The sequence below is a fragment of the Drosophila sulfurigaster genome, unplaced genomic scaffold, assembly GCF_023558435.1.
Source record: "Drosophila sulfurigaster albostrigata strain 15112-1811.04 unplaced genomic scaffold, ASM2355843v2 contig_63_pilon, whole genome shotgun sequence".
Lineage (NCBI taxonomy): Eukaryota > Metazoa > Arthropoda > Insecta > Diptera > Drosophilidae > Drosophila > Drosophila sulfurigaster.
The window spans coordinates 144,336-152,119 of NW_026909672.1; the positions used below are offsets into that span (position 1 = coordinate 144,336).

At 37.3% G+C, this 7,784-nt stretch overlaps 1 pseudogene; it reads right to left on the reverse strand.

Annotated features, from left to right (window-relative positions):
• Nucleotides 1-7,012: 7,012 nt before the first annotated feature.
• On the reverse strand, nucleotides 7,013-7,191 carry LOC133849818 (5.8S ribosomal RNA; annotated as a pseudogene).
• Between the last annotated feature and the right edge of the window lie 593 nt (nucleotides 7,192-7,784).

Here is a 7,784-nt window from a genome sequence, read left to right on the forward strand (position 1 = left end):
ATACAATTTTTTTTTTATTTCATTACGTCAATAATATTTTTATTGAAAGAAATTAAAAATACACCAAATATACCTAAATAAATGTTGCGAAATGTCTTAGTTTTACATAATCGATAATAATAAGATATATGACAAGTATATTTTAGCTAAATTTATTTATTATGATCAACATATGTAAAGCGTTAACCTGCAAACAGGTACAACATTGTTTTTCTTTAGGTGTTGCGAACCAATGCATGCGCACAATACATTTTGCAACGCATGTATATTATGGTACATATACACGCAGTTTTTATTTTATCCAAAACACATAAAACACTCTTAATACAGTATATAATAATAATAATACATAACAAACGGTTTTTAGCTAATTTAAATTATTATATGTTGCATAATTGTATCTCATATGATTGAATAAAATATTTATATTTATTAGTTACTTAATTTATTAAATATTGCAATTCCCTAAAAGAGAAAAACAAATTTAATTTATTAACGGTTAGATGCATTAAAACAATAATGATCCTTTCGCAGGTTCACCTACGGAAACATTGTTACGACTCTTACTTCCTCTAAATAATCAAGTTCGGTCAACTTTTGCGAAACAACCGCAACACACAAGGGGTCACAGTGATCACGTCCGAAGACCTCACTAAATAATTCAATCGGTAATAGCGACGGGCGGTGTGCACAAAGGGCAGGGACGTAATCAATGCGAGTTAATGACTCACACTTACTGGGAATTCCAAGTTCATGTCAACAGTTTCAGTTCACAATCCCAAGCATGAAAGTGGTTCAGCGGTTTACCCGGACCTCTCGGTCTAGGAAATACACGTTGATACTTTCATTGTAGCGCGCGTGGAGCCCAGGACATCTAAGGGCATCACAGACCTGTTATTGCTCAATCTCATTATTGCTAGACGCAATTTGTCTATTTAAGAAGCTAGTGTCCTTATAATGGGACAAACCAACAGGTACGGCTCCACTTCTATAAACACATTCAAACACAATAAACATTTTACTGCCACCATGAATGAAGGCTATATAAGCTTCAACACCATAATCATGAAGATATCTATTTAATATATTTGAGTCTCGTTCGTTATCGGAATTAACCAGACAGGCCATGCACCACCACCCATAGATTCGAGAAAGAGCTATCAATCTATCTTACACACTTATGTTCGGACCTGGTAAGTTTTCCCGTGTTGAGTCAAATTAAGCCGCAGGCTCCACTCCTGGTGGTGCCCTTCCATCAATTCTTTTAAGTTTCAGCTTTGCAACCATACTTCCCCCGGAGCCCAAAAGCTTTGGTTTCCCGGGAAGCGACTGAAAGAGCCATAAAAGTAGCTAGACCCAATTGCTAGCTGGCATCGTTTATGGTTAGAACTAGGACGGTATCTGATCGCCTTCGAACCTCCAACTTTCGTTCTTGATTAATGAAAACATCTTTGGCAAATGCTTTCGCTTAAGTTAGTCTTACGACGGTCCAAGAATTTCACCTCTCGCGTCGTAATACTAATGCCCCCAAACTGCTTCTATTAATCATTACCTCTTGATCTGAAAACCAATGAAAGCAGAACAGAGGTCTTATTTCATTATCCCATGCACAGAATATTCAGGCATTTAAAGCCTGCTTTAAGCACTCTCTTCCCTTGCGCATCTTTGGTCCTGGCTTGCTCAATGGAGCAACCAACGCCTCTGCTGCCTTTTCAGCCGCCCTAAACTCTTCAAGCATACTCCCCAATGAGCACATCGGGGTCGAATCTGCCGACACCAGATTCTCCTCAGCCACGCTAAGCACGTTAGTAACGGCGCTGACACCGCCACTAGCGGCTCCCAGATACTCTTTACCTAACCCAGCAACATCTAAAGAAGCTGCCTTCTTCAGCTTCTTCGCTGACGCCGATCCCCCCTTCCGCTTAACCTTCCCGTCAGCCACCGAAGGGAGGTCGTCCATCGACGCAGCACTCCCCCCAGCTCCAACGGCCGGCTTGCACGCTGGCATCCAAGACTTTTGTGCAAGTCTTAAAACACACAACTGTACTCACCAGAAAGTAGGTCACACGAAATTAATCTGTTTTAAGAGCGCTTAAAACAAGCACACGCACGTACACACTCGCAACGACACGCGACGATTTTCCCACGCTACTTACACGCACACAGCGAACGAGAAGCATAAAGCGCACACGCGAAAATTTACCGCTACTCGAAAGACAACAAATAACTGTTATCGCAAAAACACTACGAAATGCAGGCACCCCTCAGCACATCTGTTCAGCTTAACAGTTGAAACCAGACTGAGTAGATAGGGACAGTAGGAATCTCGTTAATCCATTCATGCGCGTCACTAATTAGATGACGAGGCATTTTTTTTTTTCCGCAGTTTTCCCTTAAGAGGGTCATAGTTACTCCCGCTGTTGACCCGTGCTTACTTGAATTTCTTCACTTTGACATTCAGAGCACTGGGCAGAAATCACATTGTGTCAACACCCGCTAGGTCCATCACAATGCCTTGCTTTAATTAGACAGTCGGATTCCCCAAGTCCGTGCCAGTTCTGAATTGATTGTTAATTGATAATCGTTATATTTTAAAAGAACTAACTAGTTGCCCAACTAGTATTCTTAAAAATGTTACCAAGAAAGTTCCACAATTGGCTACGTAACTAAACTATACGGGGAACAAGAAACTACCATAAATGATAGAAACTCTATTTACCCAGAACGAGCACATAAACCATGTTATTGCTTCTTTATGGTCGTTCCTGTTGCCAGGATGAACACGAGGCCCATATTTAATAACAAACGGATACTCAACAGGTTACGGAATTGGAACCGTATTCCCTTTCGTTCAAAATTATTCAAGTTTTTTAATTATGACAAAATATAAATTTTAGTTACTTTTTTTTACTTGAAAATTTTCGGCTTTCGCCTTGAACTTAGGACCGACTAACTCGTGATCAACCACTGTGCACACGAAACCCTTCTCCACTTCAGTCCTCCAAGGTCTCATTCGATTATTTGCTACTACCACCAAGATCTGTACCAGAGAACGGCTTCGGGTGAATGACAAAAATTCATACGCGCTCAACAACCGAATAATCACACTGTTCGGATCAGCCGATCAAACTTGCATGCGCTCACATTTTCGTTGTAGATTTTAAATCCACTCGGGTGCGAGCGATTTTTTGTTTCACTCCAAATTATTCGGCTCGTGTTCAGCATAATGATTTTGGGCGCTACTCATTTTACTCATGCGCGCAGCAAACTGTACTTTTTCTGCACAGATGAAATGTGCGAAGACAAAAAAAACAAGCAACAACAACAAGCTTCAAGAAGCTCGCATAGAAATTGTTATTGTACATGCATTCGTAATGCTCACTTCGTGTCGTCTTGTCGCTAATCGTTTACTCATAAACGATCAACTCGAATTGATCCGAATGATGCTTTCGTCAACACATACTCATTTTTTTGATCGGAATGATGCGTACGGCAAAATAAATTGAAATTCACTCATCACTGTTTTTTATTCAGTGAGTTGAGTTGAATGAGAAATTTTGAGCCGAAAACTCAAGATGATCGGAATGATGTGTACAGCAAAATGAGTTGATTTTTACTCATCGCTGTGTTTTGTTCATTGAGTTGAGTTGATTGGAAAAGTACGCGTATGGTTAAAATCAAGAAAATAGTGATTTTTGCAGTTCTCTGATCTGTACCAATGACGGCTCCATGCAGGCTTACGCCAAACACTTCTAAGCACACCATTGTACCTTCTTACTCACTAAAGTTTCAAAATTTATATTACAAGTAATATAAATCATCTACTTTAGCGGTAATGTATAGGTATACAACTTAAGCGCCATCCATTTTAAGGGCTAGTTGCTTCGGCAGGTGAGTTGTTACACACTCCTTAGCGGATTTCGACTTCCATGATCACCGTCCTGCTGTTTTAAGCAACCAACGCCTTTCATGGTTTCTGAATGAGTTGTTAATTTGGGCACCACAACATTCCGTTTGGTTCATCCCACAGCGCCAGTTCTGCTTACCAAAAGTGGCCCACTGGGCACATTATATCATAACCTTAAACTTCATATCAAGAAAGTTAAGGCTCTTACCCATTTGAAATTTGAGAATAGGTTAAGATCGTTTCGACCCTAAGGGCTCTAATCATTCGCTTTACCAGATAAGAGTATTTTATACAACAGTTAAATGCACCAGCTATCCTGAGGGAAACTTCGGAAGGAACCAGCTACTAGATGGTTCGATTGGTCTTTCGCCCCTATACTCAATTCTGACAATCGATTTGCACGTCAGAACTGTTTCGGTCTTCCATCAGGGTTTCCCCTGACGTCAACCTGATCAAGTTCACCATCTTTCGGGTCACAGCATATATGCTCAAGGTACGTTCCAGTTAAAGGCATAAATAATATAAATATTATTATACATAACTATTTAGAACACCCCGGGATTGCGTTAATTAACTATAAATAGTTAAAAAACTAATCCCAATAATAGTCAAGTTAATTACGCTATTAGGTTTATATCCCAATAACTTGCACATATGTTAGACTCCTTGGTCCGTGTTTCAAGACGGGTCCCGAAGGTATCCTGAATCTTTCGCATTGTTAATCATACAAGTGCTTATAATAAACATAAAAATCAATGATAATCATGCCATTATATAATTCCGCACTGTACTCATATTATCTATCAGCACTTTATCTATTTTTGAAATTTATGTTATGTTAATTTAAATAAACTCTTATCAAAATTGTTTGATAAATTCCATACATGCTAATAAATTACAATGTCCTTATATGGTTTTCCATATGCACCAGACATCGTCAAGGGTGGCAAATTTCGACACTCAACTCACACCCATAAATTTCTGAGTGCCGGTGCTACTTAGCACTCGCAAACCGAGTAAGAGATACACACTTACTCAAAATCATGCGAGTGCTGCGAGTATGAGTCATTGTCATACTCAGGCCTTTCTTGCTCTTGCCTATTCGGCACCCGATCATTTTAGGCACTCGGCTTGTATGTTACACACTTGTGTCTTGCCGGTGGTTGTTCTTCGTGCACCCGATCATTTTTGCACTCATGACGAAATGGCTTATGGCTTGTGTCTTATGAGTATCTGTTCAAATTCTGAAAAACACCCAAGTGTCTTGCTCAGATACCCAAGTGTTTTGCTCAGACACCCAAGTGTTTTGCTCAGACACTCGAGTATTTGATCAAACACTTGGGTGTTTTTCCCCCACCCCTATTGATGCTTGTGTGTCGCGGCTCGCGGTTAGATTTTATGACTTTTGCTTTGTGAATGATTTTTGCGTGTTTTTACTTTTACAAATGATCAAAGAAAATATCAGATGGTTTTTCCTGAAATTTATGGAAATTGTACAAATATGCAAAATACCCTTTTGCAATTATATAAGCATTTACAATAGTGTTATAAACAGGTAATCAAATGTCTGATTTTCCGGTTATTAATGAATGTAAAAAACCCAAAAACTCATAAAACAGGTAAATTACACTTAATAAAACTGATTAGGTGGATGTTTACTTGTTTTTGTTCCTTTCAACATCTACAAATTCTTTAACATTTAATTTTTATTAATTATATAAGTCATCAAATAAATACACTAGACAAAGCCAAAAAAATAGTTTGCGAATTTAAATTTTCGAGAAATAAAATGAGTGCAAGAAGAGCGCATCAGCAATAGCAACAATACAAAAAGCCGACGGCAGTTTTGCATCTCAACAAACATACATACAAACATACAAATGTATGTAGTACATACTATGTACATACATACAATCGTGCCGGTCCACTCATAATTTTTTACCAAGTGTATCGGATACAATTACCCATAACCACCGGCACCGGCTTTACCCGAGTGCATAGAATCACCGATCGCAAATTGACGAATATGCCTCGGCACTTGCACAATAAGTGTCGGGCCTTTCTTGATACTCATACTCATGAGTATAAGCCTTTCGATACACTTATGCTCATGAGTATAAGCCTCATGAGTATGTGTATTTTTGGCTACTCACACTTATGATTGCAAGTATATCGAAAAGGCACATGAGTAACCGGTGCACCGGTTGAGTGTGTGTACCCGTGCCGTTCTCTGATATGCACACTATCGTTATAATATTGATTAAATATTACAATTCTAATGATGAATTTTCCATAACGGATATTCAGGTTCATCGGGCTTAACCTCTAAGCAGTTTCACGTACTATTTAACTCTCTATTCAGAGTTCTTTTCAACTTTCCCTCACGGTACTTGTTTACTATCGGTCTCATGGTTATATTTAGTTTTAGATGGAGTTTACCACCCACTTAGTGCTGCACTATCAAGCAACACGACTCTTTGGAAACATCATCTAATAATCATTAACGTTATACGGGCCTGGCACCCTCTATGGGTAAATATCCTCATTTAAGAAGGGCTTAAATCGTTAATTTCTCATACCATAATATTGACGTTCCATACACTGCATCTCACATTTGCCATATAGAAAAAGTGAATTAGTGCTGAACTGATTTCTTTTCGCTCGCCGCTACTAAGAAAATCCTTGTTAGTTTCTTTTCCTCCCCTAATTAATATGCTTAAATTCAGGTGGTAGTCCCATATGAGTTGAGGTTGTTTAATTACACTTATAGACAATTCTCTGCCTATTTTGAAATATACTATCTTTTTTGTAGGTCCATAATATTCACAAAATTATTCGCTATACCATAATCGTTAATAAGAGGCAATTCTAGTTTATAAAATAATATATTTTATGCTAGACATTCCTCAGTATTATTTGAAATGAATAAAGAACATATAATTCTTCAAATTTCTCATGCAACAGAGTTTTAGTATATTCATTTATTAATTCATATTATGAATATCTTAAGCGACAACTTTTTAGATTCACACTTATATTATCCAACAATATACAATGTGCTTAAAATTCCGAAAAAATTTAAACAACTTATTTAGCATAGTCTTACAACCCTCAACCATATGTAGTCCAAGCAGCACTAAAAAATTAATTAAAGTACATAACAGCATGGACTGCGATATGCGTTCAAAATGTCGATGTTCATGTGTCCTGCAGTTCACACGATGACGCACAGTTTGCTGCGTTCTTCATCAACCCATGAGCCGAGTGATCCACCGCTTAGAGTGATACAATTTTTTTATTTCATTACGTCAATAATATTTTTATTGAAAGAAATTAAAAATACACCAAATATACCTAAATAAATGTTGCGAAATGTCTTAGTTTTACATAATCGATAATAATAAGATATATGACAAGTATATTTTAGCTAAATTTATTTATTATGATCAACATATGTAAAGCGTTAACCTGCAAACAGGTACAACATTGTTTTTCTTTAGGTGTTGCGAACCAATGCATGCGCACAATACATTTTGCAACGCATGTATATTATGGTACATATACACGCAGTTTTTTATTTTATCCAAAACACATAAAACACTCTTAATACAGTATATAATAATAATAATACATAACAAACGGTTTTTAGCTAATTTAAATTATTATATGTTGCATAATTGTATCTCATATGATTGAATAAAATATTTATATTTATTAGTTACTTAATTTATTAAATATTGCAATTCCTAAAAGAGAAAAACAAATTTAATTTATTAACGGTTAGATGCATTAAAACAATAATGATCCTTTCGCAGGTTCACCTACGGAAACATTGTTACGACTCTTACTTCCTCTAAATAATCAAGTTCGGTCAACT